General features: G+C 44.7%; 1 protein-coding gene and 1 non-coding gene across 10 annotated transcripts in view; both read right to left on the reverse strand.

The window, feature by feature from the left end:
- Positions 1-27,076, reverse strand: part of KCNMA1 (potassium calcium-activated channel subfamily M alpha 1) — a 917,661-nt gene that overhangs the window by 451,851 nt on the left and 438,734 nt on the right. The gene's annotated exons all lie outside the window — the stretch shown is intronic.
- Positions 2,308-2,391, reverse strand: LOC111750390 (small nucleolar RNA SNORD86). The gene has a single exon (XR_002785531.1). It is a non-coding gene; the product is annotated as a small nucleolar RNA SNORD86 (small nucleolar RNA).

Consider the following 27,076-nt stretch of genomic DNA (forward strand, 5'->3'; position numbering starts at 1 on the left):
ATTACTTCTACTTGTAAGATCCCATGTGTGACTGTGAGCCCCTTAAGGCAGGTAACTTTTTCTATTCCCTTCCTGCTCCCCTCAGATCTGGAATATTCCAGAATAATCTGGAATATTCAGTGGCACCAGCACCCAGCGCAGAACCTGGTGCGTAACAAGGAGCAATAAATGGGTGAGTAAATGAAGGCAGTACTAGCTAGACCTCTTACACTCAGCTTTACAGTGGTCAAGAGCTTGGCTGCTAACCAAAAGGTTGGTAGTCTGAACCCACCAACCACTCCTTGGAAACTCTATGGGGCAGTTCTACTCTGTCCTATAGGGTCTCTATGAGTTGGAATCAACTTGACAGCAGTGGGTTTGGGTTTTATCTTTTTTTGACTAGGTGATGGTTGCTCTACACCCTCCCCTGCAGCGTCCCGAGAGAAGGGAGCATGTCACTGGGCACACCAGGCAGCAGGGAACTGAGCAAAGACAAAGGGGGATGGTCCTGAAGTTGAGTACTCTTGGGCACTTACATTTCTTCTCAGCCCTGTGTGTCTGAACAAAAGCTGTAACTCTTAGGAAGATGGTGTCCTTTCAGAAAAACAAGGTGAGGAGGGGGAGCATGGCCTCTCTTTCTCCATCTGCCCTAGGAGACTGGACCAGAGCTGAAAAAGGCAGTGAGCCCTCAACAGACCCTGCCCCTGAAGGCACAACACAGCCAATTCCGGTTTCCCCAGTCATCTTTTGGGGTGTGTGATACCCCACCCCCTCCACTCGCCTGGGAGCCACTCCCTCACCAGCACAGGCCTGTGGGGTGTAGCATCGCATCCTGCCTCTCTCTGAACTCAGGCAGCAGAAGTCTTGTGAGCACTTGCCCTGCAGCCAGCCACAGGCAGTTCACAGGCGTGGCCGGCTGCTGACCACTGTGCTACCACCAGTAGAGAAGCATGTATGGCCTGCTTCCTGTGGCTTCAGGAGGAGGTCGGGATGGGGACATGACAGACAGCCAAGGAGCCCTGGAGGCCACATGCCAAATGGAGGAAAAAAACAACTCTCTTTGCAGCTAGAGCTGCCAATGTCCCATCTGCAGTTCAAACAACACAAGTTTGTATTGCAGGACTGTTGTCTTCCTGAGACCTGATGAAACAACTCCATGACACTGCAAATGGAGGCCCAAGATTCTAGTTATTGAGGCAGCCTCCTGTCAATGCCCTGGGGGACTCCATTACCAAGAGATACCAGTTGCTGTCCAGTTGACTCCAACTCGTGGCGTACCCCATGTATGTCAGAAAACTGTGCTCCATAGGTTTTGTGTGTGTGAATTTTTGCTTTTATTAGGAGATGGGTTGCAAAGAGTCATCTTGGGATGGGTTGGGAAATGTCACCCCCCACCCCACTCCCCAAGTAATGTCCATTCTAATCTTCTTGGGATGGTTTTTTGAATTTTTTCTTTTTCTTTGAACTACTGCTCTTGCTGCTAGCAGTCTCTTCAGGTCCACCACTGACTGGCTCCTCCTTGGAAGAGACTTTCTTGTTCTTCTTTGGGATATTCCTGCTGTTAGATGTCTCTTCAGGATTATTCGCTGGTTCCTCTTTGGGGAAAGATTTCTTCCTCTTGGAGAAACTTGTGCTGACAGCCGTCTCTTTGAGGTCACTGCTAACCAACTCCTCTTTGGGTAAAAGATCTCTTTTTCCTGGATTTGAGGAGAGCAGAGCTAGGTGGATCTGCCATTCCATTCTCCTGTGGCGCCTCCTGGGGCCCCTTGCTTTTTTTTAGGGGGGGGGTCTTTCACCCATCTATCCCTGGTTGAGGACCCTGGGAACGGGTGTGTAATATAACCAGCTGTCTGGGTTCTTCAACGAGATCTCTCAGCACCGACCTCCTTCCTCACACCCCTCACGAGTATTACTGCCTTGTTCTGAAGATGTGAGCGCAATCACAGCCAGCGGTTTCTTTTCCTTCTTCAAGCATTTCTTCTCCTGTTTCTCCAGCTTCCGAGCAATCTCAACAGCTGCATCCTCTACCTGAACCACTGCGTCCTTCATGACACCCAGATTCTTTCGTGGAACCTCTCCAGTCTCACAGAAGAACAGCGCTCCTCGACTTGCTCTGGTAGCTTTTCTCGACATACAGTTGTGGGTACCTCAGAGAAACATCAATCCATGAGGCAATACTGCATGTGTTTGCCACCTATCGGGAGATGCAGCCTTTGTTCTTGGCAGCTGCTTGGCCGATGAAGGTGAAGTGGAAATGAGTCCATATTTGAGGGTGATTCCCCTTGTCTTCAGGGCTTTGGAAGCTCGGTCCTTTTTGCTGGGCTCTGAAATCACTCAGACACCAGGACTGGCCATCATCCCCAGAGCAGAGGCCTATGTAGGACAGGGGCCTGGCCAGCCATCACTGCGATCTATAGAGTTCTCCATAGCTGATTTTTCAGAAGTAGGCTGCCAGGCCTTTCTTTCAAGGTACCTCTCGGTGGACTCGAACCCCCAACCTTTTGGTGAGCAGCTGAGGATGTTAACCATTTGCAACACCCAGGGACCAAGAGATAGGTGACCCTTATGCAGAAGGCCCCTACTCTTCCAAAATCTAGGGGCACGGGGGGCTCTGTAAAGCTCAAAAAGGAGCACTCTAAAATTCCTTTGTGATTTTAGACATGGTATTTAGTCTCTTTTGAAATGCCAAATAATATTAAAGGAAGGCATGCTATTTTTGTGATTTTTCAGAAAGGGTCATGGACTAATAAAAGGTTGAGAACAGCGCCCAGACAGTTCCTGCCCATGCAGTGTGTACACGTCGCTGTTATATTTATAACTGCCTCACTCCTAAGAGTTTTACATAGAAATAACATAATAATCCAGAACTAAGGGAACAATACACCTACCACCTCCCCATAAGCCTTGCTGGTCTTCTTCCCTCAGATGTGGAATATCTGAACCAATCTGGAGTACCTTGGTCCTCGTCTGTTGGTGTTTAGCAACAGCTGAAAGGAACTGACCAAATGGACATTCTAGAAACAAAACTCCCCATTCCTTTTGTGTCTTCATTCAGGAGACACTCTGACCCATCCTAGCATGAGATCCCAGCCGCCCACTCTCCCAAGCATGAGACAGCACTAGGAAGGTCCCCTGTAGCCAAAAACATCTGTCAGGGTGATTTGGTGAGGTTCACTACAGAAAGCAATTTCTTACTGGGAAAATCATTTATCATGGATGGTCTGTCGAAAACAATCTCATTTCAAACCCTTCCTGGGGAGAAAAGAGCTGACAACTGGCACGAAGTAATCTACGACATGGCTGCCGGGAGTCATTTATCTTTTCCAAATACTCACGCCCGGCCCAGGATTCGACGCTTCAGGAGAGGAGAGAAATAAATCATAGCGGCCCTGACGGAACCTGTGCAGCAGAGGGGGCGAGGGGTGCTTCTGGTGAAGGGTGGGGGGAGGCTATGCTGGGAAGGCCACACTCTCCCCAGGACGCAGCTGGAGATTTTTCCTGGTCTCAGTTTTACTAATAGCCAACACCCAGACGGATAATTGCAGTATTCTTTGAGAGGGGTTTTTGGCTCTTTCTTTGAGAGGGGTGTACCTCCCTCATGACAAAATACGCTCTTTTTGGGCTTTTAGTTCATCTTAAAAGCCAAAATTCTCCTTTTAAGGGAGTAATTAAGGAAAGGTTTACTGTCTCTTTATATAATCTGACCTCTTCGTCTCTTGGGGCACTATTTCCTTTGCCAGGCCATAGCAAGGAGTTTTATGGTATATTAGATCATATTCTGTGCGTGCCATTTCCATGGACATCAACGCCCTGGAAGCAGCTAGAATATCAAGCAATTTGATGTCCCCAGAGAAAAGCAGAAGACGGAAAATTTTCCCCATTAAGTTCCTAAATTTTTACAATTAGGTATGGATAGGAAAAGCAATCTGTCACTCTCCAAAGCATCTGATTTAAACCCAAGTTCTGGTTTTGAGGTTTACCAGGCCCCAAAAGATGCTCACAGACTTCAAGGCACCATCACTTGAAAGCTTTGCTATCAGCTAGTGACTTGGAGGGTACCGCCAAGTGCACTTTATGCCATAAATGCTAAACTCAGAATAATCTCAGGCACCTGTAGGGATCTTAGGTGTACTTCCTGGGAACCAAATTAAAACAAGCAACTTTACAGATGGGTGGGTCCCACCAGTTCTCAAAAGGATTTACATTACAGATACAATCTTGATTTAGAAATAAATCACTAGAGTTGATACAGAAGTTTTAGGATCAAATTTTCCCCAAATTGCTTTCCTTTTGCTGTCATCATCAGGGGTCTGAAACCCTAACTTTAAAAGCAACATTATATGATTGTGTCCAAGCCAAATGTAGGTCTGGTTTCAAATCCTATTTCTGCCACTTCCCAGTTGTCATTTTAGGCAAGCCACTTTAACCACTCTGTGCCTCAGTTTCCTCATTTGTGACATGGATATAATAACAGACGTTGTTGTTAACTGCCATCAAGTCAGATCTGACTCATGGCCATCCTGTGTACAACAGAACAGAACACTGCGTGGTCCTGCACAATCTTCATGGTCACTGGTATGCTCAAGTCCATTGTTGCGGCCACTGTGTATCCTCAGTGTCTTCCAACCTAGAGGGCTCATCTTCCAGGACCATATCAGACAATATTTTGTTGTGATCCATAAGGTTTCACTGGCTAATTATTGGAATTAGATTGCCAGGTCTTTCTTCCTTGACCATCTTACCCTGGAAGCTGATATTTGAAATACCAGTGGCACAGCTTCCAGCATCATAGCAACGCGCGAGCCACCACAGTAGGACAATCTGACAGACGGGTGGTGGGATAATACCAGTCTTACATTACAGGTTGTTGTGAGGGTTACATGAGGTGATGCTTACAAACACTTTAGGAGATGCCTATATAGGCTAAGCACAGTGCCTGCCACGAAGTATTTAATTTTATAAAATCCTTTAGAAAACTCTCGGCCAGAGATGAACGAAGGGGTGGGTGTGCTGGTCAGTTGCCTGGGAACCAATCTATAAAAAGATCACTGCAAAAGTTATGAGATGGGAAAATGCGATTTTCAGGGAAGGCATTTACTACAATATGTGGCCAGAAAGAATGCTTGGCAGAGGAGTTAGTGAGGAGGCGGGAGGGCCATGAGGACAGAGGAAGGACGACAGAGGGCCTCTGAAGGGTTAGAGGGCACCAGGCCTTCTCAGGTACCTTTGTTAACAATTTTCTTCCTCCTCCTTCTATCTTTCCCCAGTATCACCCCAAACCAAACCCATTGCCATCAAGTCGATTCTGACTCAGAGAGACCCTGCAAGGACACAGTAGAACTGCCCCTTAAGGTTTCCAAGGTCATAATTCCTTATGGAAGCAGATTTCCACATCTTTCTCCCACGGAGTGGCTGGTGGGTTTGAACTGCTGACCTTTCAGTTATCAGCCGACCACTTTAACCACTGTGCCATCAAGTCTCCTCCAAACAAATACGTAAAGAATATCAATTTGAAGGCATATAAAAGTATTAGCCTGCTCAAGCATCTCCTTGGTCTACCAGCTCTGGGATAACTCTGCATTGGCTCTAGGCATTCTCGCTGCTTTTCCCATTCGCTCCCAGTATTCGCCACTTTCATTGATCAGAAAATTCCACTTGAGCCATCTGTAGTCAACAGGCAACCTCCCTCCTCCCAGTCCAAAATCCTCATTACCTTAGAGACTGTGATGCATTGAACGGTGTCCCCCATAAATTATGTTGAAGTCCTAACCTCCGTACCTGTAAATATGACTCTGTTTGGAAATAGGGGTTTTCTTTTTTTATGTTAATAGGGCCATATTGGTGTTCTGTATTGCTGTTAGTTGCCACTGAGTCGATTCTGACTAACAGCTACCCCATGTGTACAGAGTAGAACTGCTCCATAGGGTTTTCAAGGCTGTGAACTTTCATAAGTAGGTTGTCAGGCCTGTCTTCCAAGGTGCCCCTGGTTGGGTTCGAACTGTCAACCTTTCAGCTAGTAGTCAAGGGCTTAACTATTCGTGCCACTCAGGGAATTCTCATACCAGAGTAGTGTGGGTCCTAAACCTAATCCCTTCTGAGTAAAACCAAAAAAACAAACCCATTGCCATTGAGTTGATTTCAACTCAGCGACTGTATAAACAGAGCAGGATAGCAACAGACACACAGGAGGAGGGCAAGCCGAGGAATGTTAAAGAACGCCTGGGCCATTTGTAAGGAAGGACCTAGGGCTAATGTTCTGATTTGAACTTCTGACCTCTAAAACTGTGAAACAAAAAATTCCTGTTCTTCAATTAAAGCCACCTTCTTGTTACAGAGGGTGTAGTTTTCGTTACAGCTGTATTAGGTAACTAAGCCCTAGGGTAGGAGGGCCTTCAGCACACACAGTCTAAGGACCAAGAAAAGAACAGTTCACGATAAAAACTACACTGGGACTTAGCAGGTGTTATTTGGGAGATGTGTATGTCATTTTTATGCAGGTGTGCATGTTTGTATTGTAAAGAATATAAATCATTTTTGACTCTCTGAAAGTTAATAAGAAGTTTGTGGTCAGCATTTTTCATTTTTTTAAGATGAGTGAGAAGGCCATGATTTTGAAGGAACACGAGGAACGATAACCACTCCGAGTCAGTGTTACAACATGGACCCAACGGAAAGTAAACCAGCATGGATCATCTGCCTGAAGCGTCCCAAGAGCAAGGCTTAATCCAGTTTATCCTTCCAATCTTGTCATGCAGATTCATCTCACTTCCCCCCATCAACTGACATAGGGTATAAAAATATTAACATTTTAATATTAATTTAATCAAAGCATGATTTGGCAGGGAAACCAGGTCCAAAGAGAACATTCTATGATAATGTCCAACGCCAAAAATAGTCATGAGAGTCATTTAAAAGCAGGTTGCTTAAGCTCATTCCCTCCATTGGTATTGGTAATTGAGAAGAAAGGGCATTTACTCAGCCTCCTATATGCCTGGCGTGTGTTAGGAAGTTTACTCGTCCTCACGACAGTGCTGGAGGTAGGCAGTACCACTGCACTGTACGGATGGAGAAACCAAGGCTTGCGGAGACTGTAACTTATCTAAGGTCACACTCCTAGAGAGAGGGGCAGACTTGGATTTGAATCCCAGCCCTGTCTGAGTGCACAAGACTGTTCTGCCATGCTGGCCCATTCCTAAAGCTGCCACGGTAGGTAGAGCAAGCCCCTGGATGAGGCAGAGTGGGACTCAAGTGCCGACCCTGAGCTGATATCACACTAGAAATCAAAAACGAAGAGTGCGGCTGTAATTTCTTTTCAACAAGGAAAATACCCAAGGGTTGGGGTCAGGAGGGGGAAGAATTGGAACTGTTACACATTACAGTGTGACTGTAAAATGGTGCAGCTGCTACAAAAAAAAGTTTAATGGTTCCTCAAAAAGTTAATCATAGAATTACCATTGTTGTTGTTGTCAGTCGCAGTAGAGTTGATTTCAACTCATGGCGACCCCATGCGTGCAGAGTAGAACTGCTCCACAGAGGTTTCAAGGCTGTGACCTTCCAGAAGCAGATCATCAAGTCTGTCTTCCAAAATGCCTCTGGGTGGACTTGAACCACCAACCTCTCAGCTAGTAGCCAAGTGCAATTCCACTCCTAGGTATATACCCAAAACAACTGAAAAAGGGACTAAAACAGATACCTGTACGTGGATATTCACAGCAGCATTATTCACAATAGCCTAAAGGCGAAAACAACCCAAGCGTCCACTAAGGGATGAATGAACAAAATGTGATATGTACACACAGCAGAATGTTAGTCAGGCGCAAAAAGGAAGAAAGTACTGACAATGCTGCGATGTGGACGAACCTTGAGAACATCATGGAAGTGAAAGAAGCCAGATACAAAATACCACGTATTGTATGATGCCCTTTATATGACATATTCAGGATAGACAAATCTATAGAGACAGGAAGCAGATTGGTAGTGGCTAGGGACTGGGAGAAACAGGAATGGAAGGGAGGTAACTACATAATGGGCATGGAGTTTCCTTTTGGGGTGATGAAAATAGTTTGGAACCAGACAGAGGTAATTGGGTGCATAACACTATAATTAATTAAATGCCCCTGAACTGTACACCTTAAAATAATAGCGAAGGGGAAGTTAGATAACGATCCCTAAAAGAACTACCCCCCTCAAACAATCTCCCAAACCTGTTCAGTGCCACAGCTCAACTCAACCCCACATAACAAATGAAAACCAAATCTTTCTCAGCCAACAGAAATGCTTGATCCCAACACGAAGATATATCCCATTAGATCAACAATGAGGACACGGATTCCAGGGATCTGGCTTTGCAAAGAACTGCCACTTCCATTAACTCTTTTCATCCAAAAACCATCTGGGAATTGGTGAAGGCAAGTATTCCTATTTCTACCTTACGGATGAGGAAATGGAGCCATCAAAGTTTTTCCTGGAATTATAGAGCTAAAGTTATATTGGCACAGTCAGGGTCAGAAATCAACCCTCTATAAATTAATTTAACAGAGCAAGGCACCTGGGCTCCCAAGGGACACTGGAGGAGAAATAGATAAATATTGAGGAAAATAAACCTTCCTCAAGGAAATTGAGGGGGTGAGGTTCCTGGTACATCTTCCTTTACCCTCCATCTGAGCAAAGATGTCTTCTATTTCTGTGTGAAAACCGGACATGGAGAATTCAGCATCCTGAGACACAGATGACTCCCCTCAACACGGCATCTTCCGTCTTCAGGAGGGGTCAGTTTGATTTGCTTCTGCTTGAGGTGAAGCGGATAACCTCAGTTAACAATCTGATTACTTCTTTAATCTCCAGAGCTCATTCATCATTGAAGTCACAGCGTCTCTAGAGAAAGGTCCTAAGTAAGTTGGATTTTAACACACCTGGACTGATGAGTGACTTAGCCTGGGCTGCGGATGAGTCTAAGAGACTGGAGAAATCATGGTTATTTTATCCATTAAGTTGCTGATATTAACAAAACTGTCTAATACTCAAGTCCTTGAAATGACATTTTTCTCTCCTTTCCTATTTGTACTTATGATTGGAAGATAATTAGCTTGATTTAAAAAAAAAAAAACATTGCCATTGAGTGAATTCCAACTCATAGCGACCCTATAGGACAGACTAGAACTGCCCCGTAGTTTCTAAGGAGCGCCTGGTAGATGTGAACTGCCAACCTTTTAGTTAGCAGCCGTAGCACTTAATCGCTACACCCCCAGAGTTTCCAATTATGCTTAACGGACACGTTTATGTTTAAGATACGTAAATTCTTGGAGACATTCTTTCCTACTTGCTTTAATCACTGATACATTTCCACTGAACAAATTTAACATCGGCATGAAAAAGAGGCATGAGAAGCCACGAGGTTGGGGGTTCACTCCTCCTCTCCTGGCTTGGCTTTCTGATAAGTGTGGCTTTCATGTTGCTTTGTATGCACGGGAACGTGTGTGTATGCACGCATATGATAAATTCTGCCCTTGTTAAAAGGTGCAGTGAAATCGATGATGGCTTACAACCCAAGTCTGCAAAGAGTTTGCAGTGTTTAGCTCTGCTGCTAATCCTCGCAGCATCTCTACAGATTGCAACTGAAATTCAGGTCTTCTAGGAGGAAAATACCAGTTACCCAGGCCAACAACTGGGAGGCCCTCGATTCCTCTCAAGTTCCAACTAAACAGCACATTCTGTGATACCTTCAACATGCGCCCACATCCAACCACTGATCATCACCTCCTCTGCCTCCATCCTAGCCCGAGGCATCATCCTCTTTGCTGGTACTGAGGAAAAAAACAAAAAAAACAAACCAGTTGCTGTGGGGTTGCTTCCGACTCATGGCGACCTCACGGGTGCAGAATAGGGCTGTGCTCCATAGGGTTTTCAAGGCTGTGACCTTTCAGAAGCAGATCACAAGGGCTTTCTTCCAAAGGACCTCTGGGGGGTTTGAACTGCCAACCTTTCAGTTAGTAATCAAGTGATTAACTGTTTGCACCACTCAGGGACTCTTGATACTAATGTAACAGGCTCTTCAATATTCTGCTTGCTTTTATCTTGCACCCTACACTCTATACTTCACATCATTCAGAATGACTTTTTTTGATAACCACTTTATGAGTTATGAGCCCTGGCGGCGCAATGGTTAAGAGCCTGGCTGCTAACCAAAAGATCAGCGGTTTGAATCCAGCAGCTACTCCCTGGAAACCCTATGGGGCAGTTCTACTCTGTCCTATAGGGTCGCTATGAGTCAGAACCAACTTGACACCAATGGGTTTTTTTATGAGTTGTAATTCACATACCATGCAACTCGCCCATTTAAAGTGTACAAAAATTATATTCACAGAGTTATGCAACTATCACCGCAATCAATTTCAGAACATTTTCATCACCTCAAAAAGAAACCTGTACCCTTTAGCTATCAATCTCCAATATCCCTATTCCCCTCAGCCCTTTGGAAACCCTGGTGGTGTAGTGGTTAAGTACTACAGCTGCTAACCAAAAGGTCGGCAGTTCAAATCTGCCAGGCGCTCCTTCGAAACTCTACAGGGCAGTTCTACTCTGCCTTATAGGGTCGCTATGAGTCGGAATCGACTCAACGGCACTGGGTTTGGTTTTTGGTTCTCAGCCCTTCAGGCAGCCATGAACCTACTTTCTGTCTGTATTTGGCTCTTCTGGGCATTTCACACAAATGGAATCATGCAGTATGTAGTAGTTCTTTGTGCCTGGCTTCTTCCACTTAGCGTAATGTTTTCAAGGTTCATCCATATGGTAGCGTGTATCAGCCCTTCATGCCTTGTCACGGTTAAATAATATTCCATCACACGTGTGTACCACATTTTGTTTACCCATTCTTCAGTTGGTGAGCCCTTGGCTTATTTCTGCCCTTTGGCTACTGTAAGTGATGCTGATGTGAACATTTATGTAAAAGTTTCTGTGTGAACATAGGTTTTCATTTCTCTTGGGTAGATATCTAGGAGTGGAATTGCTGGGTCACACAGTAACTCTATGTGTAACTTTTTAAACAACTGTCAGACTGTTTTCCAAAGCAGCTGTACCACTTTACATTCCCACTGGCAATGTATGAGGGTTCCAACTTCTCCACAACCTCGCTGACACTCGTTATCGTCCGTCCTCTTGATTACAGCCATCCTAGTAGATGTGAAGTGGTATCTCATTGTAGTTTTAATTAGTCCTTTCTTAATGACTAATGATGCTGAGCATCTTTTCATGAACTTTTTGTCCATTTGTACAGCTTCTTTGTAGAAATGTCTATTCATATGTATAGATACATTATTTCTGGACGCTCGGTTGATGGTCTATTGCATTGACGATCCATTGCATTGACGATCCATTCCACTGATCAATACGTCCGGAATGATTTTTAAAGCAGAAATCACATTATTCATCTTTATGAAGTAACAGCTCAACTGCGGTACACACACAAAAAAAACACCAAACCCGTTGCCTTCGAGTTGATTCCAACTCATAGCAACCCTATAGGACAGAGTAGAACTGCCCCATAGAGTTCCTAAGGAGCGCCTGGCGGATTCAAACTGCTGGCATTTTGGTTAGCAGCCGTAGCACTTAACCACTACACCACCAGGGTTTCCCCAGCACAAGTCATTCTCTATTTAATCTGAAATCCATAGACTCCCAAGAGGTCCTCAGATGGTATTCAAAGAGTCTATGAATTTGGATTTTAAAAATTACACCTTTATTTTTACCAAGTTCTAACTCAAATCTGGCATGTCCTTTAATTACTAGAACAATATCAACGATATCCACAACTTAAGCCACAGAAATCTCACTTATGGAACACGTTATAGTTGTTGCTGATACCTCGAATTACCATTTACATTCGTCCTACTTTGAAACTGCGGTGGTTTATTAGAGCTGTTGCTACACCTTGATTGCTGTTGCTGTTAGTTGTCATTGAGTCAATACCAACTCATGGTGACTCCATGTGTGCAAAGTAGAATTGCTCCATAAGGATTTTCAAGGCCGAGACCTTTCTGAAGCAGGTTGCCAGGCCTGTCTTCCAAAGCACCCTTGGGTGTGTTCGAACTCCCAACCTTTCAGCTAGTAGTTGAATGCTTAACCATTTGCACCATCCAGGGACTCCTGGATCTTGAAACTAATACGCTAATCAAGAGGCACACATACTCTATCATGAATTTGTTTTTTATATTCTGATAATAACTGTGTTTCAATATAATTGGTTTCCCTGTAGCCAAAGTTTTTATGTTATGCATTTACAAATTTTATTCTGAGGTCACAAGGCTGCCAAAAAAGCCCTAAGCATAAAAAAAGTTACGATACCCTGCTTCTCCCATCCCCAGTTTTATTTTCTTCCTAGCATTTTTCATCAGCTGAAATTATCTTATTTGCCTACTTGTTTATTTTCTGTCTCGCTCTGATACTAGAATGTAAGTGTCTACTGATTAAAATAGTGTCTGGCACACAATAGCCATTCAATAAATATTTATCAAGTTAATGACTGAATCATCAGTAATTTTCTAAACCAGAGCTAAGTCATCAGCTTAGTGAAAATAAAAACTACTGATACCAAGTAATAATGTATAATTCAGACTGAAAAGAACTTCACATTTATATCATCACCATAATTAGTATTTAACAAATGTCAACATGTCCTAGGTCGTCTATTAAGCGCTTTACGTGCAGTATCTCATTTAATGCTTTCAATACTAAGGAGCAGGAACTATTATTATTCATATTTATAGCTGAGGAAACCAAGGATCAGAAAGGTTAATTTCTTGCCCAAGGTCACACAGCTAGTAAGTGGCAGAGTTGGGCTTTGTACCAAGGGACAAGTTGGGATTGGCCTCCAGTGTATCAATTTTTAACTACAACAAAACACATTTATGGGGGCGGGGGAGGAGAGAATTCTGGAGAAAGAGGTAAGAATTTATCTTATTATTGAATTGAGAACGCTGAGATTCTGTGAAGTTAAGAAATGTGCCCCAGGACACAGAGTTCAGCGCGATTTCCAGTAAAATGTTCTTTCCACTCTCCTATTTATGAGCCACAGCAGGAAACCCCCTTAGCAAAAACACAGCAGAACTGGGCATCTCATACCAGAGGACAAATTTCTGGTACCAAGAGGCATTGACCAGAGTCCATTCTCGCCTTTCTGGGGTCCAGCCTGCCTCTCTCAATATTAGGACTCGCCTTACTCAGGTCATTAAGCGCCTCATTAAGCTGAAATCCAAGCTAATTTGATTGCACAATTATAAAGTGCCCCTGCCTGGAGATTGTCTTTTTTGCCAGGTTGCAAAGAGGCAGGGCAGCATGGCCTAAAGATCTGCTCTAACTCCAGCCTGAGGTCTCCGTGTTGCCTGGCTTTGACTTCCTAAGCCTTACAGTGTGAAAGCCAAACTGGTGCAGGGAGACACATGTTCTCCGTCCCAGAGCTGCTGAGGGCACCTGGCAGCCCGTCCATCAGAACCAGGCACAGGAAGAGTTCTGGTCACCCAGAGATAGTAGCAAAGGGGGTCAAAGCTAGGCCCATTATGCCCAGGGGAACTCACCAACATTGCTGCTAACTGGAAGGGTGGCAGGTGGAGTCCACCAGGAGACTCCTCTGAAGAAAGGCCTGGCAATCTACTTCCAAAGAATCAGCCATCGAAAACGCTACGGAGCACAGTTCTGCTCTGGCACACATGGGGTTGGTTGGCATCAGTTGGAATCGACTCGACAACAACCGGTAACTGGTAAAAACTCACCAACGTGGAGGCCTCGCGCCCAAGCTGGCCTCTTTCCTCTCTCCTGTGCTCAGTCTGACTTTAACAGCTGCAGGCTCATCTTTTCCAAGTTATTCAGCTTGGGTGTGCACAGAGGCCAGGGGATAACAGATCAATCACATTGTTTACAACATGATTTTGGGCCTCAGAAGCACCAAAGCTCATGAAATTGCATTTCCCTCTCCTGAGCTGTTCATGAATGTGGATCAAGAGGCCCACTCCTGTACTGCCCATTAGAGCCTCCCCTGCAGTCAGCCAGCCAGCCAGGCCCCTCACTGGCTCTTGGACCCATGTGGGATTTCCTGGTATGTGCCCGATTACCCTGTCCCTTCCTCTACGTGACCCAAATTCTACCCAGGTCTTGGGGCTCAGCTCTTATCTCCCTTCCTCCCTGATCCAAAACCCAAACCCACTGCCTTCAAGTCAATTTCAACTTACGATGACCCCATGTGTTGCAGAATAGAGCTGTAATCCATAGCGTTTTCTCAGCTATAATCTTCATGGCAGCAGATCGCTAGGCCTTTCCTTTGCGATGCCACTGCATAGGTTCAAACCTTCAACCTTTAGGTTAGCAGTCGAGCACAAACACTTTGCACCACCCAGGGGCCTCTTCCTCCCTAAAGGCTCCCTAAACTACTGCAGCCCTAGAGACTCCTCCCTCTTCTGGGCTTACAGCACTCATTGTCTACATTACTGCTTCTCAAGCTACTTTTTAGTATAACCCAGAGTAATCAATACATTTTTCATCACACTCCAGTAAACACGTAAGTTTATGCGGTAACTACAGGTATACCTATGTAACTGTATGGATTGAATTGTGTCCACCCTCCCCCCGCCCCCCGCACCAAAATATGTGTGGGAATCTTAACCTTTACTCCTGTGGATATAATCCTATTTGGAAAAGGAGTTTCTTTGTTATATGTAGGGCGTGTCTTAAACCTCATTACTTCCTATTTATAAAAAGGGCAGATTAAACCCAGAGTCGTGCATATAGTGGGAAAAACGGATACCATGTTAAGATTGTCTACAAGCCAAGAACCAAGGGACACCTGGGGCTACTGACAAGGAAGGAATCAACAGGGCTCAGACCCTGATTTGGCCTTTTAGCCTCCAAAACTGTGGAAAATAAATTTCTGTTCTTTGAAGCCACCCATTTGCGGTATTTCTGTTACAGCAGCACTAGCTAACTACTGTAAGACAATAACTGAAAGTTTTATAAAATTACACTTAACTTCCCCAGCTATCTTTTTATCTTCGGTTGTTCAATTTCGTGATTTTAAAATGCTTGCTGTGACCCACCCTATTGTTTTCATAAAGCCTTAATGAGTTGGGGTTTGCAGTTTTAAAAGCACTGGTCCCGTCCACTACCTTGGTAGCTGGCACACTGCTGCCTTGCAATACATCATTTTTGGTTTAGCTTTGCTCTGTTCACATCTTTCCTCTCTAAAGACTTGATAAAAGCTTCAAAACAAACCTCAAAAGGACAATAACAATAATACATCTAAACTTTTTATTTTTTTTTACCACTTTCGTGCTGTGCACCGTGCTAAAAGCTTTTCTGTGATCTTAGCATTGAAAGTTTCACATGCTTCTATAAAGTAGATATTATCAATGTCCCTCCTCACCACCATCACCCCATTTTACAGGGAAAGACATTAAGGTTTGGAAAAGTTAATCAGCTGGTTCAAGGACACACAGTTATAACATGGTTGTGTGGGATTGTTGTTCCTTGTTGTCCAGTTGGCTCCAGCTCACGGCGATCTGATGTGTAACAGAACAAAACGTTGCCCAGTCTGCACCGTCTTCTTAATTGTTGGTAAGTTTGAGTCCATTGCTGTGGCTATTGTGTCAATCCATCTCATTGAGGGTTCCCCTTATTTTCGATGACCCTCTACTATAACAAACATGATGTCCTTTCCTAGCAAGTGATCTTTCCTGCTGATGTATCCAAAGTTAGCCAAGTCAAAGTCTCACCATCGCTTCGAAGGAGCTGGACTAGACCACGGAAAGTCTGATTTCAACCTCTGCTACGAACCACTAGACAGCTGCCTGTCCTTCCCACACATTCTCATTCCTGGCCAGGGCCTCCCCAGCAGACCGTTCACCGCTCAGTGGAGGGACCACCAATGAAAACCACACATGTGGATTCTGGTCCAAGCTACTCCAGGAAGAGGACACTGACAAACGTGTCCCCTTTGGCCAGCACTCCACTCAACCTGGGCCCAGCTGACCTTCCACCCGTCAGCACGCAGGGCTCTCAGGTCTGTCTGTCACAGTTCCCCTTACACATCTCAGGGGAGTCTCCCTCTTCCAGAACGCCAGTCGCCAGTCTGCCTGTTTCCCATGGCCCTGGCTTCCCCACACCAATTAAACTGTCACACTCGGCTGGCTTGAAGACAAGTGAGGGCAGGAAGAAGTCTGAAGGAAGCGGAGAATTCAGGGCAGATGAGGCCTCTCTCTGAAGCTGCTCTTCTGTTTTCTGTCAAATTGGTCTGAAGGCTGGTCGGATGAGCCCACAGAGCTCCCCTGGGACTCTGCATGCCCACGTCTTCCTTCCCAGCTGTGGGCAAGAGACAGCCACAGAATCGGCAGCTTCTTGTATGTCTGGGTACCCAACAGTGCCTACACCCTGGTGCTCCACAACGGGTTTGTAGGGAATGATTTCTTCTGCGGATCATGGGCATCTCCAAGTCCCAGCCATAGGGGGAATTTGTCCTCTAAAAATGGGTGCTACCTTGCAATGTATCAGAGAAGCAGAAAACAAAAAAGCTCTCATGCTCTGCCAGACAGACCCATAAAGATATGTGGAAGTCCTAACCCCTGGGCTGGTAAATGGGACCTAGTTTGAGGAAATAGGGTTTTTCTTTGCAGATGTTATCAGTTAAAACAATGAAGTCGTATCAAACTAGGGTGGGCCCTAATCTGAATGCTTTCTGGTGACATCTTATCAAAGAGTAAGACAGACTCAGACTCGGAAACAGAGTCACACATGGGGGGATGACAGTGTGTGAGGATCCATCTACGAGTCAAGAAACACCAAGTAACATCTGGGGCTGCCAGAAGCTGAAAGAGGCAAGAAAGGATCTTCCACAAGAGCCGACACAGAGAGGGGATGGTCCTAAAGACACTCTGAAGTCAGACTCCTTGCCTCCAGAACTGTAAGAAAATAAATTTCTGCTTGTTAAAGCCACCCACTCGGTGGTATTTTGTTATGGCAGTTTTAGGAAACTTAGACACCCATTTTGCCTTACCTACTGCTTTCAGTGTGGGTTGCCATTGAAGTAACAGCTAGGAAGCCTACCGCCTCTCTTCCCCAGTATCATTAGCATCCTCACTTCATTTTCGAGGTTTCAAATGCAGTGGCGGATGGGTGGTGGAATCCATGCTCAAGACGTGTGAAAACATACTGCAGACAGAAACGTCCTTAGCCATGTGTATGTGCCGGTAGGGGGAGGGTTCCCAGTCAATCTCTACTTGACCTTCAGGTACAAAGACTGCCACGATTTTCACGGCAGAAGAAACTGGGGTGAGTGAGCAGATGGCCCAATCTTATATGGTAGGAATTTTAGCCTACGGTCCATGGGCCAACTTTAGGGTCCCTAGAAAGCAACATTTCTGTAGCTTTTATCCAAGTCCCAAAGGGTTTCTGGACCCACGAAAGAACCACCACCACTCAGCATGGCAACTGACACACACCGTCATTTATAATTTTACTTGCATTCGGCTACCAACCCTGGCTCATCCATGCCTCCTCCGAGCACCTGTGCACATGTGCCTACAGACACACAGCCACCAAATGTGCCCTCCTTGCCTAGTCACCAGCCCTACTGCACGCTTGATAACAGATTGTGCTCGAAGGCATCGACGGGCTGCATGGATGCCTGGAGCACATTTCAATTATTAATGCTGCAAGTTTACAGACCTTGCCTTATAATTCCTGTTCACGCTATTAGGAAGAAGGCAAATCTCCAACGCAGTCCTCACCCACTGCCTCCTGCTAGTAGAAGAAAAGCACGTGCCAGGTAGCGTCGTCTAACAGCATACCTGTTCTGTTCACCTTTCTCCACATACCATCTCTGCAGGTCCCTCTAGGGCATCAAGGTCAACTTTACCTCAGACGTGGCCATGGGCTCAGTTTCTGCATTTATTGGCATTGGTAGGGTGAAAACACAGGCTCTTGAGGAACAGATGGGCGGCTCTCTGCCTGGGCATTGATAGGAATATGGGGCAGAGAACCTTTGTTAAGAAGGAGGGCTGCCTTCAAGCAGGTTCCAACACCAGGGGCCCTGGACTCCTACCTACAGCTTTTCCTGAGGAGTATCATACAGGTGAAAGGTCTCGTGAGTATTTTCCATCTGGAAAACCGAATGATGAAGATCCCTACTGGAGCTGGGGTTGCCATAGTGCAGTAGCCTTCTTTTTCCTAGCTTCTGAAAATATTCAAGTCTACTGCTACCCAAACGTTAACTGCCAAGTTGCCGTGTGAAAAGCAAAAGGTCAGGCGATAGAGATATAGCTCAGACCTGGAACCATATCTGGGGAGGAAGGTCCAAATATGCTTCTAACTTTGTTGTTTAAAGGGCCACAGCATAAGAATTTCATCAGTAAATGTTGAAGATCATGCTCAGCAAACTGCAAACTCAAATGTTGATGAAAACTACAGCAAGGTTTATCTATGTCAACCAACTTTATAACCACGTATGGTAGAAACAAAGCCAAGTTTCCTATAATGTGCCTATTTAGCTAAGTAAGTCAGAAGACAACCTCTAGCAATTCTCAACACTACATGCTTAGTATAATCAACTCTGTTTTGGTTGTTACTACACTGGCAGGGCAGCCAGGTTTGCAACTCTTTTCTTATAAAGAATTTGACAATTTAAAAGGGATACGTTCGCTTCCATTTATGTCCTGGAAAATATGCCCTGTGACTTAGCAACCATGTTTAAAAATCTCTTGGAGTTCTTATTAAACAAACAGAGTTTATGTTTATGAGGTTCTGATGATGTTATTTTCAGAGATGACGTAGTTAGTGATATGCAGCTTTGGGGATTTACAGTAAGTTGTGAGTGATTTATTTCTCTAACATATAGTATTTGCCGAGAGAAAAGTGGAAATTTAATTAACCAGTGTTTGAAATGTGTTAGATGGGAAAAAACCCAGAGTACTCAGTGACCAAGGACTCCCCAAAGCTTTGAGAGAGAAGGGGCCCTTTTTGGGAGATGGAGGACCAACAGTTAAGAACATTTCCTGGCACTGGGGGAGTAGAGCTAATCCAAGACCAGAAAGAAAGATAGATTAGAATAAAGACTGCAAATGGAAGGCCCAAATCAGGCCTGCAGAGGTGTTTTGTTTGGCCGGCAGAGTGCTTTAAAAGTTTCAGACTAGTGGCCAATATTTTTAAATTGGAAATTCAAAACAACAGCCCAATTTTCTCTCTTCTCTTGAAACAGTGAAAGAGCTGGCCCTGGGAGTCTGAGTTCCAACTTGGTGACAGTTGGCGTCAGCGGGAGCTGGGGAGCCACCTGAGGTCAGCCCTGAGCTGTCTACCACCCACGCTCACCACCAGGCGGGCCTCACTCATCCCTGACGTTGCCCTCCCTGGCCTATTTGAGTTGGCAAACCTCTGATTCAGGAAATGGCATTTTTTGCATTTAAAAAATATCCTAAGCAAATCTTAATTTCTTACTGTTGCTGTAACAGAAATACCACAAGTGGGTGACTTTAATGGACACACATTTATTTTGTTTACAGTTATGAGGCTAGAAGTCCAAATTGAGGGCACCGGCTCTAGGGGAAGGCTTTCTCACTCTGCTGACACTAAAGGAAAGTCCTTGTCCTTGTCTCTTTTCAGCTCCTGCTTCTTGGTTCCTTGGTGACCTTCACGTGGCGTGACATCTACCCCCATCTGTGCTTCCTGGCATCTTCACTGATATGGTCTCACAAACATAACAAAGAAAACCCTTTTCCCAAATGGGATTACATCCACTGGTATAACGGAAACCAAACCAAACCCATTGCTGTCAAGTTGATCCTGACTCAGAGCCACCCTACAGCACAGAACAGAACTGCTGACCTTTTGATTAGCAATCGCGCTCTTAACCACCGCACCATCAGGGCCCCTCCACAGGGTATAGGGGCTAGGGTTTACAGCACATATTTGGGGGGACACAATTCAATCCACAACAACTGGCAAGACTCATTTTTAAATATAAAAGAAAAAAAAGGATAGAAAAAGCATGTCTTTTTCCAAAACTCAGCCGAAAAGTTAGACTATTAGGCTCTCTGAAAGTGTTTGCAGCATCCGCAGGTGCCATTTTTATTTTTAATACCATTTCCTGAAGTTAATATTGCAAAGCCAAACCTTAAAACGGGGCTTGAAATGAATGTTTATTTTTATTTTCTGATGTGAAACAATTACGCGATGCATGATCTGACACTGGAAGGGCCGTGCCATAAAGCACTTGTCTCTGAGCATGTTTTTTATCTGTGAAAGTTTCCAGGAGGATGGGGCTGATGGGATGGAGCAAACAGGGCCGACCGCTGTCAGGCACAACAGGAGCAGTGCCCAAGGCCCACAAGACTTTTAGGGGCTCATGGAAATGTTTTAATTTTAATTTAAAATCAGAAGGAAAAATAAATATAATAAACATGAATATATAATAATAAATCCCACCTAAATTATAATCACTTTTAGACCAATGCAGTCATAAAATATAACATTTCATATTTTTCATGAAGGAAGGAACTCAAGAAGACGAAAAGTACCCAGGGCCCACAAAGACCCTAACGCAGCCCTGGGGTAAATGCTGGTTTCCAGACAAACACCTCAGATCCAGGCCGTGGCTGTTCGTTGGGGGCTTGCTCTCACTCTGTCTCTGACCTCCCCTCTCTACACATCCCCACGATGCTCTGCACGTGGTCAGTTAACACACAAGGCCCTGTCGTGGCACACTGCACGCTGACCTTGGTTTTGAAAACATGAAGTGGTTGCCTTTCAGTGAGCCACTTCTGGAAATGGCTCACGAGAACTTTCCAAAGGTTTTAATCACATGCAATTGCAGAAAGGGTGTTCCCGCCACCACATGCAGTTTGCTTTTCTGATCCTGCTATGCTACTCTTGAAGCAGGAGCCCTGGTGGCACAGTGGTTAACTGCTTGGTTGGTAACCAAAATGTCAGTGGTTTAAATCTACCAGCCTCTCCACGGAAGAAAGACGTGGCAGTCTACTTTCGTAAAGATGTACAGCCTTGGAAACACTATGGGGAAGTCCTGCTCTGTCCTATAGGGTCGCTATGCGTTAGGGTCGACTTGATGGCAATGTGACCCCCAAGGCATTCTCAATCTCAAATCTTAGTAGCTGATTCTAATACACGGCTTCACTTGAGCCAGTATAGACTGGAAAAAAAAAACAAGAGGTCAAAGAGCAGGCCATGCTGAGAGCCCCCTCTGCAGTTACCTAGAGTTGAGAGAGACTAAGTTTCCCGACTCCCCAAACCCAAAACACTCCACTGCAGCCAGCCATCTTTTCTGCATCTCAGCCTTCAGCGTTATCACTGGCAATGCTCACTTTAGCAATTAATAATATACTAAAAAATAATAATAATAAAATAATAATAATAAATTATTATTTTTAATATACTGCCCAGTGATTTCATTCCTGTTACTTTGTTTTGTTATCTCAGTTTTCCTGTATTTATGGTAACATCTTAATGAAAAAGATCAAGGCTTAGGAGTATTTGAAGTCCCTCAAAATCTAACAAAATGCCTTACACACAGTCCATACTTGATAGAGCTTTATCACCTGATTGACATCTTTAAGGCCACAGGTACACAGCTCTCAGCCTCATCTCTTACTGTGATGAGGCTGGTAGCCAGTCCTCACCGTGCTCTTCTTTGTCACTTGATTTACAGGTGACATGACTGTCCCCTACATACACACATACACATACCCTCCCTACCCCCAAATTCTGTGCATAATGTTATATGCGCCACAAAGTCCCAAGGGCATCCGTGCTGCAAATAATTCTATTTTTAAACCACAAATGACTCATCGCTGCGCAGGGTCTCCCCAAAGCTACAATTTGTCAGGCTGTCAGGAAGAAGGACAAAGGGAATAAAGGAAAAGAAAGAGGTCACATCTCCATTCCCAGCTCCAGGCTATAAACCCCACGATGACACCGTAATAGCCGGCACCACACCTTAGCAACGTCCCCGGATGTGCGAAGCATAAGCTCCATCCTTGTGTCTGGATGAAACTGTTCTGAGCTGCAGTGTTTCCCTGCAGCCGGCTCCTACCCAGGTCTCTGGGCAGTTTCCAAACGCAGGTCTGACTGTGACATTAGGTGGAGGAGCAGTGCTTGTACTGGGGCCGGGGGGAGATCCCAATGTCTCATGCAAACTGCAGGGGGCATCAAAGTAACAACTAGGCCTAAAGGGAATGAATTTCCCTCATTTGCCCTGAGACAATTATTCTTGTAAAAGAAGCAAGAGGGCTGAGAGAGCATCATATAATCCAAAGCATCCTTTTTAAATTCTGGAAAGGGATGGGGGGAGCGGGGGGAGAAACAATTCATTTTAATTTTGGAGGGTGAAATGGATGTGAATTTATAGATAGAGTTATCAGATAGTGTTTTCGTAAGAGAAACAAATGAGCAACTGGGCAAAAAGTCCTCAAAAGTTATGCAGAGCAAATTCCAAACAGGCCAAGGCAATGTGGTCAGTCCTGCTAATCTTCCACACTGAGCTTAACTCTCACCTCCTCCTCTAAAATGGGAAAAAAAAAAAAAAAAAATACAGTAGAAGAACCATAAAATCAAGGAATCCAGGCGTCTGGTCATGAGATAAACTAATGCCCATAACCATCTAGCTGGGTTTGATCTTTTCCACCTGGGCTTATCTTCGTTCTTTTCCCAGGACCCTAAAGCTGGCCCCATGAAGGTGGCCTGGATGTCGAGATATTCAATGGGCAGGCTATCACATCTTCGTTCATTTTTATTTAGTAGAAAGAACAAGAGATCAAGTAGAAAAGAGCCTGGACTGGGAAGGAAGGTGCACCAGCATCTGGCTCTAGATCTGCCCCCGGCTGGTGGGGTGACCTTGAGGATGCTGAGGCACAGGGGACAGATGCAGCCGATGGACGCCGAAGTCTCAAGTTCTAGCTTTATATTCTAACATTGCCTTTTGTAGTAAACATGGAAGTTCTACCCTCGTTCTCCTTCCTACTCTTAACATTCACCACCAACAGCTGCAGTTGAGCCAGCTATGACTCATGGCAACTCCATATGTATCAGAGTAGAACTGTGCTCCACAGGGCTTTCAAGGCTTAATTTTGGAAGCAGATTGCTAGGCCTGTCTTCTGAGGCACTCCCTGGGTGGAATCGAAACTCCAACCTTTCAGCTCACAGCCAAATGCATTAACGATTTGCACCAACCAGGGACTCCACTCCTAACGTAGTCCCTGGTTTTTTTTTCCCCAATGAAATGCCAAAGATAAGTAGTTCCCTTGGTGCTTCTAGACGCTGCTGTATACAGGATCTACGTATCTCCTGCGTGACGAGAAATAAGCAAGGAAGCCAAAATGAGACAGGAAGTGAAGACCACCTCACCAAGGTAGAAGGTAGAAGGATGTGGAGCAATTATGCTCTGAATTTCAAAGTGAATAAAGCTATCTGTTTAACAACCAAAGAAGAGATCCTGTCCCCAAGAAGCTAGCTACATGGAGACAAAGACACACACAGAAGTTTACTCTGTAAGTTAGTTATATTCTCCACCTGTCTTCTTTACCAGGCTTATACCCAATTGCTGAAAAAAATGTCAACTTGGAAAACGAGATGAGGTAGAAAGGCTGAGGTAGGGTTGCTACCATGTCAGACAGCTGAGTGTTGTCATTAAAGATTAAATTCTGAAAAGGGACAAGGGCTGTGTTTCCCATCTTGGAGTTATTTACAGCCTCTTTGACCCGAGAGCGCCTTTTCTATCCCCATCCCTCAGTGGGCTTCGCTCCTCCACCATCTGACATTCCATTCTTGAAACAGCTGCTGGCTCTCCTGTTCTGTTCCCTGCACAGATGTGCGGCGCTGTTCTAAACATCCTGCCCTTGAACTTTCCCTACCCATAATTTTCCAAACCAAAGCCTGGCAATAAAAATGTCAGCGAGGGATGGAGAAAAATGGGGGGTGTATTTAAAAAGAAAAAAAAAAAGAATGCAGAGCTGCTTTACGCTCTGATTTGTGTTGACTTCTTCAGCAAAGGTTAAATGCATGCCGTGACTTCTCAAAGAGGGTATAAGGATGAGAGCTGCAGCTAATTTTTCCGAACACAACTTAGAAAGGCTAAATTCCACAAAGGAACTGGGCAGAGCATAACCTGGTGACCTTCCTTCTCTATGTTTGGCTGCCAGCTGTTCCTAATGGGGTGGGAGGGTGTGTGTGTAAATGAGGACACTGAAAGCTGGCATTTGCTGTACTTTACAGTGTGTAAGGCACTGTGATTGACAAGATCTAGTCTGTCCATGCAGCTTTGCCAGGTGCCTGCCACCATGCTGGGCACATGGGAGGTGCTCAGTCAATACCAATGTACTGTCAGTGAGAACAAGGCTGGAGGAGGAAGCCAAACAGCTTCCATGGTTTCAAAGACTTCCCCCACAGAAACCTCTTTTGGACCAAATTTTCCTCAAGTCAATTGGTTGGATACTATTAACTTTCTAGGCACATAAACGTTGTGCAAAGCAATGCAAAATATAACAGATTAACTAAATTCTGCAACTCTCTAAAGAGATCAAGTTTATCTACCAGGAAAACAGGTCCCCTTTCATGATCCACGTGTGCCAAATAACAGGCCCAGAGAACCGTGTAAGGATGGCTGGAGCAAAGGGTCTTTCTACTTGTAAAGAAGCCAGTAGATGGGAGGGGGCACCTGAGAGACAATCAACTTTCCTTTTCTTCGCTCACTTCACCCTCTGCCATCACTATATGCTGCCATCTCCACCGAGATAAAAGAGAAAAGGGTCTCATTAAGTCACAAGTAGGAAAGAATGAATCAAGGACCAGATAGACATCAGACAGTACACATCCCACGGCAGCATCCAAGGCGAAAAGCCTGTGATAGGACCCTCGTAAGCATGGCCAATACCCAGATGTGGTCTCCAGATGAGAAATGGGGAGATGGAGAACAAAAAAGAAAAGAAGGCAGAGGAGTTGGCAGGATGAAGCTAAGTGAGCTCTTGTTCTTGCCATATCTCCCTAATTCCATTTAGTCACTTTAACAATATAGGATTTCACATCTCAATGGGACATGCTGGCTTCCAATCCTGGCTCCACCACCTATAAGCTCTGTGGTTTTGGCAAATTTTGCAGCCTCAGCCTCCTCATCTGTAAAATGGGTACAGTAACAATCACCCTATGAAGTTGTTAGGAGAATTAAATGAGATTGCACATGTTATTTATTTTAAAGTGCTTAACACTACCCAGCACACAGCATGTGATCAATAAATGTTAGTTCCCGCCAGCTGCCTGCCATGTCTTCCTCCTCGAAGAACTTCTTCCAGGATGAGGGATGAGAGGCCAGGCTGTCCGAAGATTGCGGTGGGTGAGAACTGTTGGGCGACTGGTCACTTCTACTAACGCTTTGGGTATCCCATTACATCAACAATGACAGTTCTATTTTCAGAGACTATTTAAACAATTTGGTCACTTTTCTATTACAATATGAGGTAGTTTTCCTAGCTACCCTACCCAGCCTGTAAGTTATTCAGCATTATGACAATGAAGATATTTCAAATGAATACAAAATGAAGGAATAAATGAATGAGTGAACACAGAAGTAAAATTCCTGAAGACCGGGGAAGGCCATTTTCAAATGGTAACACCACTGTTGCCCTGGCAATCCAGCCCTCACAGGAGACAATGAGACTCTCCAGATTTTGTATGTTATTTCCTCCTTCCTAATGTCCATATTCCCAAAACGGCACTGCTGTTACCAGAAGCCAAGAGCAAAGACTGACAAAATCAGCAGGCATACTTACCGTGTATCAGCCATTTTGGAGTAGATAAAGTCATTAAGGAAAATTTTAACAATGTCTAACCTTTCAGGTTTACTCTGCTAACAGCAGGTAGCTTGCCTTTCAGAGACATGAGCCTGCATTGAAGCCAACAGTGATCAGGACTTGACCTTCATTTTGTATATATGCAGCATTAAATATTCATAATCCAAGGCATAAGAAGTAGCGGGGTTTAACCATGAATCAAAAGAAGAACGATCTTCCCACACGTGAGTCATCCTTTCCCAGAATGCCTCTGGAAAAAAATGCAAATACCCAGGGCCCTGAGCCTCTTTCCCCTCCAGCTTTCTCTTGAAATTCTGGGAGCACCTGGGAATACTTTATAATGCAACCCATGAATCCTGCCCTTTCGCTGACACTGTTGGGTCTTTCTTTTTCTTATCTATTAGAGAGGAATTACTGCTCCTGTGTCAAAGGGAGGAAACAAACAGAGATGGAACCACCAACGGTGACGTCATCACCCACAGGGCATCTAGGGGCATTTCTGACTTGGTTGTACAATTTTTTTTTTCTTAATTCTTCTTCACCATGTATCAGAGTGTGAAAGGAAAGGGTTAGAGGAGACATCAGGAGATAAAAGAATTAGGAGCTAGAGTGATGTGTGCCTCAAATTGGCTGCAGACCTTTAAAAAATAATGAATGTGAGAAAAAGTTTCTTTGGACAATATCCGTGCTGTGTTGCTAACTGGAGATCATTGTGGGGAGGGGATGAGTGTGTGAAATACTTCTCTGTATTTGCTAGGATACTGACATTTATATCCATCCAAAGGCTTGGTAGAACATCTCCTTCTGCTTGGGTGTTTCTAAAGAGTCTACCACTGGGACGATGAAACATAATTTTAACACAGCTTAATGTATTCTCTTCAGCTTTCAACTCCAGGAGCTCAAGGACAATCTGTCTTTGCTAGAGAACAATCTCTCGTGGCTACATGAGTGATTCTTTCACAGTGATCACTCGCGGGAAATGATGACCCAGAGAAGGGTGTCTTAACCCCTGGAGTGAAAAGGAACTACCCAGGGATCTAGTGTGGCCTAACAACTGAAAAGGAAAGACGTGCTGGGGAACACTTCAGAAATGACTCAGCCACCACCCATTTACAGTAAAATAAGCTTTGAAAGATTTTTTAAAAAATTCGTAAAGGCGCCAAATATGACATTTATGTGACCTGCCTTCACCCCCTGCTGATGACCAGGAAGTAGAATACACACCCAGCCTCTCTCTCCACTTGCACAACCTGAACTGGACCTGAGATAAACCG

This window comes from Loxodonta africana, chromosome 16 (assembly GCF_030014295.1).
Source record: "Loxodonta africana isolate mLoxAfr1 chromosome 16, mLoxAfr1.hap2, whole genome shotgun sequence".
In the NCBI taxonomy this organism is placed as follows: domain Eukaryota; kingdom Metazoa; phylum Chordata; class Mammalia; order Proboscidea; family Elephantidae; genus Loxodonta; species Loxodonta africana.